The following is a 12492-nucleotide window of genomic DNA, read 5'->3' on the forward strand; positions in this document are numbered from 1 at the left end:
GATTCAGCTACAAGAATTGCTCGAGTTAGGTTTTATTAGACGTAGTGTATCTCCGTGGGGAGCACCAGTCTTTTTGTCAAAAAGAAGGATGACACGTTGAGAATGTGCATAGATTATCGAGAGCTGAATAAATTGACACTCAAGAACAAATATCCTTTGCCGAGGATAGATGACTTGTTTGATCAATTACGAGGAGCGAGTTTTTCTTGAAAGTTGACTTGAGATCATAATACCACTAGTTCAAATTTTGACAGGAGGATACACCTAAGACAGCTTTTCAAATGAGGTATGAGCACTATGAGTTCATAGTTATGCCATTCGGTTTGACGAAGGCACCAGTAGTTTTCATGGATCACATGAATCGAGTGTTCCATCAATAACTGGATAAATTTATCCTAGTTTTCATAGATGATATTCTCATCTATTCGAAGAATGAGCAGGAGCGCCAAAACATTTGAGAACGATGTTGGAAACGCTAAGAGTTGAGAAGCTTTTTGCCAAATTCACCAAGTGCGAGTTTTGGTTGAACGAAGTAACTTTTCTAGGACATATTGTATCATCCGAAAGAATTAAAGTTGACCCCGTCAAGGTACAAGTTGTACATGAGTGGAGATCACCAACTACGCCTAACGAGATTCGCAACTTTTTAGGTTTAGCAGGATACTATCAGAGGTTTATTAAAGGATTTTCCATGATAGCAAGACCGAGAAAAGAAGTTAAGTACAATTGGAAAGAGGAGTGTAAAGAGAGTTTTTAAGAGCTTAAAGGAAATTGACTACAGCACCAGTGCTGCTAGTCCCGGAAATGGATAAAGAGTATACCATCTACACAGATGCGTCAAAGAATGGGCTAGGATGTGTTTTGATGCAAGAAGGAAGAGTTATAGTCTATGCATCACGACAACTTAGATCCCACGAGATAAATTATCCAATGCATGATTTAGAGCTTGCAGCCGTTGTGCATGCCCAAAAAAAAAAAAAAAAAAAAAAAATTGGAGACATCATCTCTACGGAGTTAGATGTGAGATTTTCACGGACCACAAAACTTTGAAATACTTTTTCAAGCATAAGGATATTAACATGAGGCAAATGAGATGGCTCGAATTAGTAAAGGATGTTAACTGCGACATTAACTATCACCCTGGCAAGGCCAATGTAGTAGCCGATGCATTGAGCCGAAAGGTCTCGTCAAAGTTAGGATGTCTTCTCACGAGAGAGGATGAGCTTATAAAGGACTTTGACAAGATGAGGATAGAGATGATAAAACCACCAGGGACGATAGCGAGTATTGTTGCGACGATGCATAGTTTGAGGAAAATGGTGATTGAAGCACAAGGAAAGATGAGACAATGAACAAGTTACGAGAAAGGATAAGAGCAGGAGATCTCAAGAGTTACAAAAAAAAAAAAAAAAAAAAAATCAGACAATGCTATCTTATTTGAGGGGAGAAGATGCATTCCCCGCGATGATGAACTTAAGAATACGATCATGAGTGAGACTCATGACACGCCTTACACCGCCCACCCAGGAGGCACACAGATGTATCAGGTTGTGGAAAAAAAAAGAGATTTTTGTGGGACGGAATGAAACGAGACATAGCTTCGTTTGTAGAGCGATGCTTAGCTTGTCAGCAAGTGAAAGCATTACACCAACGACCCTATGGGAAGTTAAAAACCGTTGGAGATTCCCGAGTAGAAATGGGATCACATAGCGATGGATTTTGTGACAGCTTTACCCAAAAGTCAAAGAGGAAATACAGCAATTTGGGTGATTGTAGATCGACTAACAAAATCTGCACATTTCATACCGATCCTAATCGCGTATGGACCAGATAAGTTAGCACAATTGTACGTTCGTGAGATTATAAGATTGCTTTGAGTACCGGTGTAGATCACCTCAGAGAGAGATCAAAAAAAAAAAAAAAAAAGTCATCACGTTTATGGATGAGTTACAGAAAGAGTTGGGTACAAGGATGAATTTTAGCATAGCACGCGATAGAAGATATGATAAGAACTACTATCCTTGATAGAGGAGTACATCGGGAGAATGTGTTGCCACTAATTGAGTTTGCCTATAAGATGTGAGACAAAGTTTCGAGATAGGAGACAAAGTTTTCTTGAAGGTTTCACCCTCAAAGGGGATGAATAGATTTGGAGTTAAAGGACAGCTTAGACCCAGAGTTATAAGTCCTTACGAGATATTGCAAAAGATAGGTCCAATAGCGTATAGGTTGGCTTTGCCACCTAGCTTTGGAAATGTGCATAACGTGTTTCACGTGTCACAATTGAGAGGATATATATTTTCGACCCAAACCATGTGGTTTACTAAGAAGAAATGATCTTAGAACCAGACTTGAGTTATGAAGAGAGACCTCAGATGATGCTAGATCATAAAATTCGGCAATTGAGTAATAAGTCGATTGCATTGGATAAGGTCCAATGGAGATATGATAGTTAGAAAGAAGTGGAAAGAGAGCTTGAGGATAAGATGTGAGAGAAGTACCTGAAACATTTACAAGAGGTACAAATTTCGGGACGAAATTTATTTTAAGGGGGAGGGTATGTAATACCCGGGCTTTTGATGACGTGTTTAATTGCTTGAGTTTGAGTAATTAGGGTTTAGATCCCTTGTTTGATTTACTTTGTAAATAGATGAGGAGTTATATGAAGTTTTCTTGTTATTTTTTTAAGATGTTGAGATGTTCTTTCGATGATGTGAGAATGATGTGGGATTTTATATCCGTATTTGAGTTTGAGTATTTGAATAATTCGAGATAATTATTTGAATGAGAACGATGAACTCGGAAGTGAGATCTGAGTCCGTTAAGACGTTTTTGAAAATTTTGACTTTTTGACGATGAATAGTAAAATACTGCTATTTCGTCTTTTTGTCGACTTTCAAAATCTTACGTGCACGTCGTCGAGAAATATTCTTAGTTTTTCGATACAAGTCCAATAATGAAAGTTTTTATTTTTGGACGACGAGTGAATAGTAAATCGGGATTTCTCGATAAACGAACCGAGCTCGTTTATCAGAATTTTGAGAACGAGCTTGCGTTTTCTATATTTATATAGAATTACGAGTGCAATGAAAGTGAGTAGAGGTTGAGAGGGCGAGTAACAAAGAGTATGGGTTGTTAGTTGTTAAAACGAGACGAGACGAGATATTTAACGACTAACGGGTTAATATCCTAAATATCTAACCTACCCTACCCCTAACCACCCCCAAACCTCCCAAAACCCCTTTCCCCTCACTAACTCACGCTATATCAGCCCACACCACACACACAACTCACATATTCACACACACAACACCTAAAACACACACTACACACGCCATTTTCCATTTAAGCTTGGACGGAGCTTTTGACCTTCGATTTGAGCACCGAGACGAGCGCCGATCATCTTTTCGATCACGTATCTAAGTAGGTAAGATCTCTACCTACGTTTTGATGGTTTTCTTTTCGATTTTCGTCGACGTCGAAAAACGTCGATTCTCGACTTTATTTTGAAACGACGTCGGATCGTCGTGAAATTTTAGTATGTTGTTCTTGGGTAGATGTTGAGCATGTTTAATGAAGAGAGTAAGAACGGAACGAACCGTAGCTATGAAACCCATGAGGGCAGCCCCGTTTTTCACATATTAGCTTGTCTTTCGATTTTTGTTTGATCGTTTTGACTTGATATTTGTGCTTAGGGGTATGCTAGGATCGATATATATTAAATTCGTATTTTTCCAAGCACGAAAATTGTATAAGTTTTTAGAGCATGATTATTTAAATTCGTGAAGTTTGAGACGTTACATAATGAATATTATTGCGTATATGTGTTCTACGATATCACATGAGCATGCTAATTGATTTACAATTTATGGATGATAATTGTTGAACGAAATTAAAACTGGAATTCTGTCAAAATTTTACAGCAGCTTCAAGCTTATGTTTCGATGAGTTTTCATTGCTTGATGGCTCTGAAATTTTAGTATGTTTATCTATGATATGTGTATTTCGTTGCTGCAAAATTTCATGTCTTTTGGATGATGTTTGCTATTTTAAAGATATTTTGAAAAATCCTTGACAGAATCTGTCAACTATTGGTAGACTTTACAAAAACGTTTATATCTATTAATCCATGAAGGATTTTGCATCACCGTTTTTTTTAAACGAAACTAGACTTCAATACTTTTCTAAAAACATAAGATTTCGATTTTTATGACCTCTGAAACAGAGCAGTTTATTATTTCAAAAATGCCCTGTTCTGCTGTCATATTTTTCCAACAGTAAAAGTGTATGAGTTTCATTGTTTATTTGGCAGATCATATGAACGTTTTCTCTTGTGAAATTTTAACCAAATCTTCAAGGATACCTTAGTTTTGGCTGATTAAATTTGATGGAATTTTATTAAGGTTTGCCTTGGTTTCTAATGGCCTAAACAAAATTGGCAGAGACTGTCAATCCTTGACAGCCTGCACTAAAAGAGCAATATCTCCAAAAACCTTTAACCTTTTTGGTTAACTACCATTTTTAGAGTGAACTACACTTCATGGAGTTTTTGAGATCAATTGGTATGAGAGTTTATGATGATTGAGTTGGTTGTTATGAATTTTTAAAGATGACACAAAAACAGCAAAACTTTCTAGAAAACAACTTGATTATATTTGTTTTGATGGATGATACGATATGACTAAATGGTGTGAGTTGTGAGAGTTATGATTAACGCACATAAATGTTGGTATCTGACACTCGAACAATTGGTGTCGAGTATAAATGATAGTTTACTGATAAAGAGTTTTGATGATTTTGAATTGTTTGGTTTGCGTTGAAAAGATGTCAAGATGTTAAGTTTTGAGTCGAGAGACGAGTTCACGTAGTGAGATTCACGCGTTGAAATCTCGTGACTGACATTATATATGAATAGGTCATGCCGAAATTTTTAGTGAAATTAGAATTTGAGCATAGTCAATTCTTGTTGACCCGTGACTCAAATACATGCCTAATGGGAAGTTTAACTTTCTAATCGGTTAATTAGACGAGATGAGAGCGAATAGATCTGCTAAGAAAGTGGACTTTTCGATGTGTTAAATATTTCTTTTAATTGAAGCGCTGCTAATTATAACATAAGGATGTTATAATTAATGAGTAATGACGAGAGATAATAATTGTTATATTGATTAACAATCAAGAGAGATGAACATTAGAGATACTAATGTTTCATAAAAGAGATTAGATTATTAATCGAGGTTTCTTTTATAACTTCTCACCAATTCTTCATAACGATGAAGGTCCTTTTGGGAAGTAACGACTTGAGGGAGAGAGTGACGTTACTCATTGATACAGAGACACAACGAGGTGGGCATTACTTTTACTATACGTATATAGAGATCCCCTGCTTGTCGTAGGCCTCTTATACGAATGAATGCATGAGATGATTTAACTGTTAATTTCAGTTTTATATATCTATCAAACGAGTTTAATGCTACCTTTGAGCAAGTTATTTCATGACAAAATCTTTGAGTTAAAGTTATTTCAAGTATTGTCTTGCCATAAAATGTTTAAATTTTAGTATGATATCTATCTGCTTTGGCTTTGCCAATGATGCAATCGAATTCGGGTCCTGAGCAGTTGATAGCTATCCTGCCAGGACTAGTGTACACCAGTGACCGTGAGTCATCTAGCGGGTTGGCCGGTCAAGTGACCGTGAGAGGTGGCCACCTCTCCGGCACACAGTTTCAGATATGATAGATTACAAAAGAACTTAGTCTGATCAGACGAACTTTAAGAATCACAAATGAACTTAGTAAGCTTGGGCCTTTTTAGCGAAAAACTCCCTTGCTGTACTGTTTATGATGGCATGACAATTTACAGTTTTGAAGCATGTATTTTTATACCTAGGCATACATGCCCACTGAGTGCTTTTGTACTCAGCCCTGCATATGTTTTCTAAATGTGCAGGTTGAGCTGATGTGATGATGGTGCTGCAATGAGCGGAGTCTCCAGGGTTGTTAATAAATAGTTAACCTGTCTAGAATATGTCTTCATACATATGTCTAGCTACTTTCCGCTGCAAGATGTTGTTGATGTTATAGTATGTTATGTCATACTTTGAGTCTTAAGAGAATGGTTTCATACGATGTATAACTTGATTAATGATATTAATTAAGTTTTATGCTGTCTTTCATAGACTGTTTTCAATTGAGTATTAATGAATAAAAATGACGAGTTTTATTAAGATGAGTAAGTTTTACGGCTATAAATGACGCCCCTTTTCTTCCCCTTCTTCTTTAACCCCATCCCTAGTCGTGGATCACTCGGCCTAACTATCCATAGTTAGGGCGGGCTGTGACATATAGGTTTGAAACTTGCCACATCTCAGCCATACACAGGAATAAAGTTAGCGTAAATGAATCTGTGCATGCAGTTTTAATAATTGACATCATAAATAAGTGTCTGCAGACAAGTAAACGACATGTATGTACCGCATCTACAACTCATCATTATAATCAAGGTACTGAGAAGTAGGCCTCCTTCTCAAGCACCGTGACCGGCTGACCTGAAGACGGCTCACGGTCACCTCTGTGTACACAACCCTGCTTGTGGCAGGATCCGAATTCGTCTCATCTCATCAGTAGAGGGTAACATACAAGCTCAACATCAAAAATTGGCAAGTCAAACAGTTCTCAAACATCGTTTATCTCAAAACATTTGTTAAACTCATAACATCATCAAATCATTTTAGAAAGCTCATATGATATATGTATACTCAAAATATTGCCCACCTGAAGTCCTTCGCTAATCCTGGAAAGAAATTAGGCGACTTACTTCTTCGTCTCGCTCGGGCCTTCAAATATCATCATCATCGTCATCGAAGGTTCATGTGATAAAACAAACCTTAGTCAGAAACTCATTTACTAAAACGAATCTCATCTCAAACTATAACTTCTCACTCAACGTCTATTTACCCAATAAAACTCAATCCCTAGGTATACTTAACTTCTAAGGATTCACACGTCCTACTCTCAACTTAACTCTCAACTCGGATCAAACTCATAGCAATCAAGCACAAAAACAAGCATAAACACTTAAGCATATGAAAATTCACACATAGACAAGTCAAAAACAACCTTCACTCTGCACTGACTCGATTTCAAAACCTCACCAGACTCGGTGCAGAACTCCACTGGGGTCGTAAGCTATACCAAACGAAACCTCTTTGAGTCTAGTTTCATTTTAAAAAAAGTAGGATTAAAAACTCCAAGTATTTTAGGAGATATGACTGTTTTACTACAGTCTACTATATTCGGCAGTTTTTGGCAATCGAAAGCTTTGATTTTTGAAAAATAGTAAACGTTGTCAAAAAGGTCTGAAATTTAGTGGGTACATAGATAAGACACTCATGTCTTAACAATAAAAATTTGGTTTCCAAAACGTTAGGGAAAGATACTGGAAAAGGTGACTCTATTGGCCACTCACCAAACATTTCGGCAGAACGTAGCAGTTTTGGTTTTACATTTTATACAAATAATAAACGAAGTCCAAATTACTTGAAATTTCCGGAATGCTCAAAAATCTCAAATATACTTACCATAAAAGTTTCATGGTGTTTGGGTAACAAAAACCCCTCTAAAACAGTAGGTCAGTGCGTCAAGAAAATGACTCCGAACTCAATCACACAAGCAAACATGCTCAACTCAACATTCCTTCAAAGCAAACTCATCAAAGCTCATTTTAAACACTTATAGCACTAAAAAACATTCAAGCACAACATAATACTCATCATACTCAATCTCGACTCTTCTCTTACATCTTAAACTCAAATCTCAAGGAAAACGTTTCAACGAACGCATCATTTCAATTCTCTTCTCATTTTCATGCTCAAAATTACTCAAATACTCAAACATGATCTCATACATCATATAGCTCATTATGCACACATAGATTCCCTTTTTATCATGCAAACTAAACTCTAACAAAAACTCACGTATCAACGTAAACTCTTAATAAAGCATGGCAAACGTTCACATAATGGTCATAAAGCAATTAGACCTCATTATATCATTCATCAACTTCTCAAAATATGAAAACTCAAAAACTCATATAAACTAAACTAAGTCAAAATTTTACTTAGCCAACAAAAGACGTAATCAAGCATAATTAGACACTAATACCATGCTCAATTACATATATCCTAAACCAATTCACTTATTAACACATAGGCAAGAAAGTCCTAATTTTTATTAAACTAAACTCTTTGAAATTTTATAAACACACATGAAACCTTAATCTAATCATAGATCTATCAATTTAACCATTTAAACTCACATATAAACCATCAATTTACAATTTAGGGCATAGATACACATATCCCTAATTTTATTAAACTAACTCACCTCAAATTCATCAATTAACATCATATACTCAATCTACTCCATCAATAATCATCATAAACATCTCATAGACTCATTCTCATCATCAATTCATCACTTAATACATCAACTCACAAATTCCCAAATTTTGGGTAAACTAAACTCATCCAACTTTCACATCTCAAGGCATAGCCTTTCACAACACACATCAATCATCACCAAACATCACATAGATCTCATTTTTCACCCCAAATCAAGGAAAGAAAAAGAAAATTTTTTGAAGGGTTGAGACCCATTTTTTTCGAAAATTTGGAAAACAAAGGAAGGGTGATTTCTTGCTTCAATCTTCCAAAAAAAATACTCACATATAACATCATACAAGTTATATCTATGGATTTAAAGATCACTTACCCAAACTTACACCAAAACTCACACTTTCTGTTTCTAACTTTGAAACCAATCTTCAAGGATCTTCTTGGATTCAAGTAGATAGGAGGTATTTAGGTAAGATTTTGAAGGTGATTTATGTGTTTGGCATAATTTTGTGAAGCTTCGAAGGTTTCATTAATGGTTGACAATGGTGGAAATGTGAGAGATGAGAGAGAGAGAGAGCTCGAAAATGGGGTGGAGGGAGAGAGAGAAATATTTTGCAAGATTTGTGAGGATTTGGTAATCTTAGAGAGATTTGGCAAATCTTAAGGAATATTTGGCATTAAATGCCTTGATCTCTCTCTCTAATCTCTACACTCTCTCAATTAATCGACTTGGCAAGTGGGTAATTAGGCACATGCTCAAAAGAATAAAATAATAATGTGAGAAGGGTGATTGAATAATAATCATAATAATTATGGAAATGTTACTCATTAATAAAATACCATAGCATAATTATTCATGTGACCAAATAAAATAATTATAGCACTAATATTAGTGCACTCGCTCAATTATAATATTCCTCTTCATAGGAAAAATAATTTAAAAATATTATGCTAGGAAAAATTTTCATAAACCGGCATCATTCGATTTCTCGGTAAAAATAAACCGCACTTGCTTTGGAAACTTAATCAAAATTCCAAGTGCTAAAGTCCTCAAATATAAATCATAATAACTTGCTCATAAAGACACACGTAACAAAAATCACATCGTCAATCAGTCACGTAAATTCACATAATATCACGTCAAAGCAGTCGGCAAACACAGACAACTAAACGTCTCTCTGACCGACTCTTTTCATCAAGGGTTCTCACTCTGTCTTTCTCAACTCTATGTCAAACTCATTATTCCTATTTTCTTAATAGGACAGTCAATCTCTGATAACTCGGTATCCGATAATTCTATTCCCGGTAGTCGGAAATAAAATAAAATCTCAACTCAATTCAATCAGCATCTCTAACTCAACTCATTTCTCAAATCTCATCACTCTAACTCTATCATTGGTTTGTCCACTCGTATCTCTATTTAAAAGACAATCTGTCTTATCTGGTCATAAAAAAAAAATCTCACATCTCGTCATCTCAGTACTCTCAATAGTGTTAAGACACTATCTCATAACATAAGGAAAAGTACATGGTGTTACAGGGTCGGGCCTGATTAAAACCTGCATAAAGAAAACCGAGTGGGGTATATAACAATATTATCAACTCAAATAGTATAATATTAAATTTAATGAGTAGTAGTAGTAGTAGTAGTAGTAGTAGTAGTAGTAGTAGTAGTAATAATAATATTAAGAGTTAAGTACCAAATTCCCCCTATCGATGACGTCCCTATTGCGTACAGGACTCTATAGTCAGGGTAAGTGCTGCTTACTACCCCAACGTGGCAAAATCGAACCAATCACCCCCCTCCCCCGACCGTATTTTAACAAACGTTAACAGCGTTAGAATATATATATTCTTTTTAAATTAAAGTGGCCCCAGCTCGCCTCTTTCTCAATTCCGGCGAGCAGCAACGAAGGTTGCTGCCGCCGCCTCTCGCCCTGGTCTCCCTCTTCCTTCGTTCGACCGGACAGTAGCTCCGAGCTACCGCCGCGTCCTAGCCCCTGCCTCCTTATTAGGGCTGTCAAACCTTGCGGGCCGGGCCGGGCTGGCCCAACCCAGCGGGTCAAGGTAATTTTTTGGGCCGGGTCGGGCCGGCCCAAAATTTCAGCGGGCCTCGAACATTGAAGCCCATCCCGGCCCTATACGGGCCGCCGGGCGGGTCGGGCCAAAACGGGCCAAAAATTGATAAATTAATATATATATATATATATATATATATATATATATATATATATATATATAGTTCCAAAAATTAATAAATTAAATCAAATTTAAAGAAAAAAATTGAAGATAAATTCGATGAAATAAAAAGGGCCTTAAACAATCTACACCTAAATTACGTAATTGACTAAAATTAAATGTAAACAAATATGACTAAAACTAAATGTAAACAATATGAATACAAGTAAAAAAACAAAAACTAATTGCAAAAACAACAACAAAAACTGAAAACGATTTATTCACAAATGAATTAATACAATAATCAAATCAATTAGAATCAAATAACAACCACCAAAAATAATCAAAAATAAATAAATCTTTCGAGTAAAAATAATTTAATATTGATTGTTGATTGCTAATTTAAATCCTAAGTTAGACTTCGATTCGTCATTGTCGTCAATTGAAGAAATGGACTTAGATTGAGTTGGGTCCATTGGGATTGGCCGATTGGGATTTGGGAGGAGATATAATTTTTTTGAAATTTTCACCTTATATACTGACGGACCGATTTGGGCCCGAAAGCCCGACGGGCTTTTTGGCCCGTGGGCCGCGTGACCTGGCGGGCCGCATGGGCCGGGCCAGGGAGGCCCGGAAATCCTAGCCCAGCCCGGCCAAAACTACGGGCGGGCCGGGCCGGGCCATTCTCGGCCCAGTTTGACAGCCCTACTCCTTATCTCTCATCGCCTTCTTTCTCCTCTGCGTCCTTGACATGGCAGTAGCGGGCAGAGCCACCATGCCGCACCCTCACTCTTGAGAGAGAGAGAAAAGGCGAGTTGGGGCCACCTTAATTAAAAATAAAAAAATAATAATATTTCTAATGGTGTTAAGCTCCGTTAAGTGACGGGGGGAAATTGGTTCGATTTTGCCACGTTGAGGTAGTAAACAGCGCTTACCCTGACTATAGGGTCCAGTACGCGATAGGGACGCCATTGATAGGGAGAATTTGATACTTAACCCTAATAATAATAATAATAATAATAATAATAATAATAATAATAATAATAATAATAATAATAATAATAATAATAATAATAATAATAATAATAATAATAATAATAATAATAATAATAATAATAATTAAATTTATAGATTATAAAGAAATTAATTTAATTTAATCTCATTTTAAACAAATTATCAAAAATTAAATAAATCTATATAATATTTTAAATTATGATTTTTAAATATCTGACTAATTTTTCATCTACAAATGTATATTAAAATTATTAAAAATTTCACTTTTAAAATTATAAAGTTCTAAAATGAATCAATATAATTGTCTTCTCCTTAATTGCATTAAAATTATTAATATATGTAAATTTAAAATTATTATAATTAAACAATCATATAAACTTTTTGAAAAAATGACATGTACTTATTTTTTATCAACAAATGAAAATAATAAGAAAAAAGAGTATAATGTTCAACATCAAAGGTGGAATTTCATGAGAGCGATGAAAACCCTAACCCTAGCTCCACCGTAAACTTCCTCTAGCCGCTGTTCTTTCCGTCCGATGGCGTCTAACGGCGACAGTTCTCTTGGCCCCTCGGGCGCGGGAGGCCTGAACCTCCCTTCGCTCACCAACAACTTCTCCCCACGTTCGAAAGTTACGCTCGAAAAACCGATTGTTGCTGCTCCAAACCCGCATCAGGCTTCCTCCATGAACGACGATGCTGCTGCTCTTATTCCACGCGGGGACGCTGGTGTTTCTGCCAGGAACAGTTCACGTGGGAAAGAAATCGTCGATGGCTCTACTCTTGATGACAATCATAATGGTCGGTCCTATGCTGATATAACTACTAATCGCGCTCCGCGAAGGCCGGATTTACCTGCCCACCGGTACCATGCCCTTCGTCCCACCAAAGAGGGCGACCAGTTT

The 12492-nt window shown here is 36.4% G+C and overlaps 1 long non-coding RNA gene across 1 annotated transcript; it reads left to right on the forward strand.

Annotated features, from left to right (window-relative positions):
- Positions 1–2060: 2060 nt before the first annotated feature.
- LOC131022571 (uncharacterized) lies at positions 2061–6189 on the forward strand. The gene is made up of 3 exons (XR_009101341.1): positions 2061–3427; positions 5280–5346; positions 5950–6189. It is a non-coding gene; the product is annotated as an uncharacterized LOC131022571 (long non-coding RNA).
- The last annotated feature ends 6303 nt before the right edge of the window (positions 6190–12492 follow it).

This window comes from Salvia miltiorrhiza, chromosome 4, assembly GCF_028751815.1.
Source record: "Salvia miltiorrhiza cultivar Shanhuang (shh) chromosome 4, IMPLAD_Smil_shh, whole genome shotgun sequence".
In the NCBI taxonomy this organism is placed as follows: Eukaryota; Viridiplantae; Streptophyta; class Magnoliopsida; order Lamiales; family Lamiaceae; genus Salvia; species Salvia miltiorrhiza.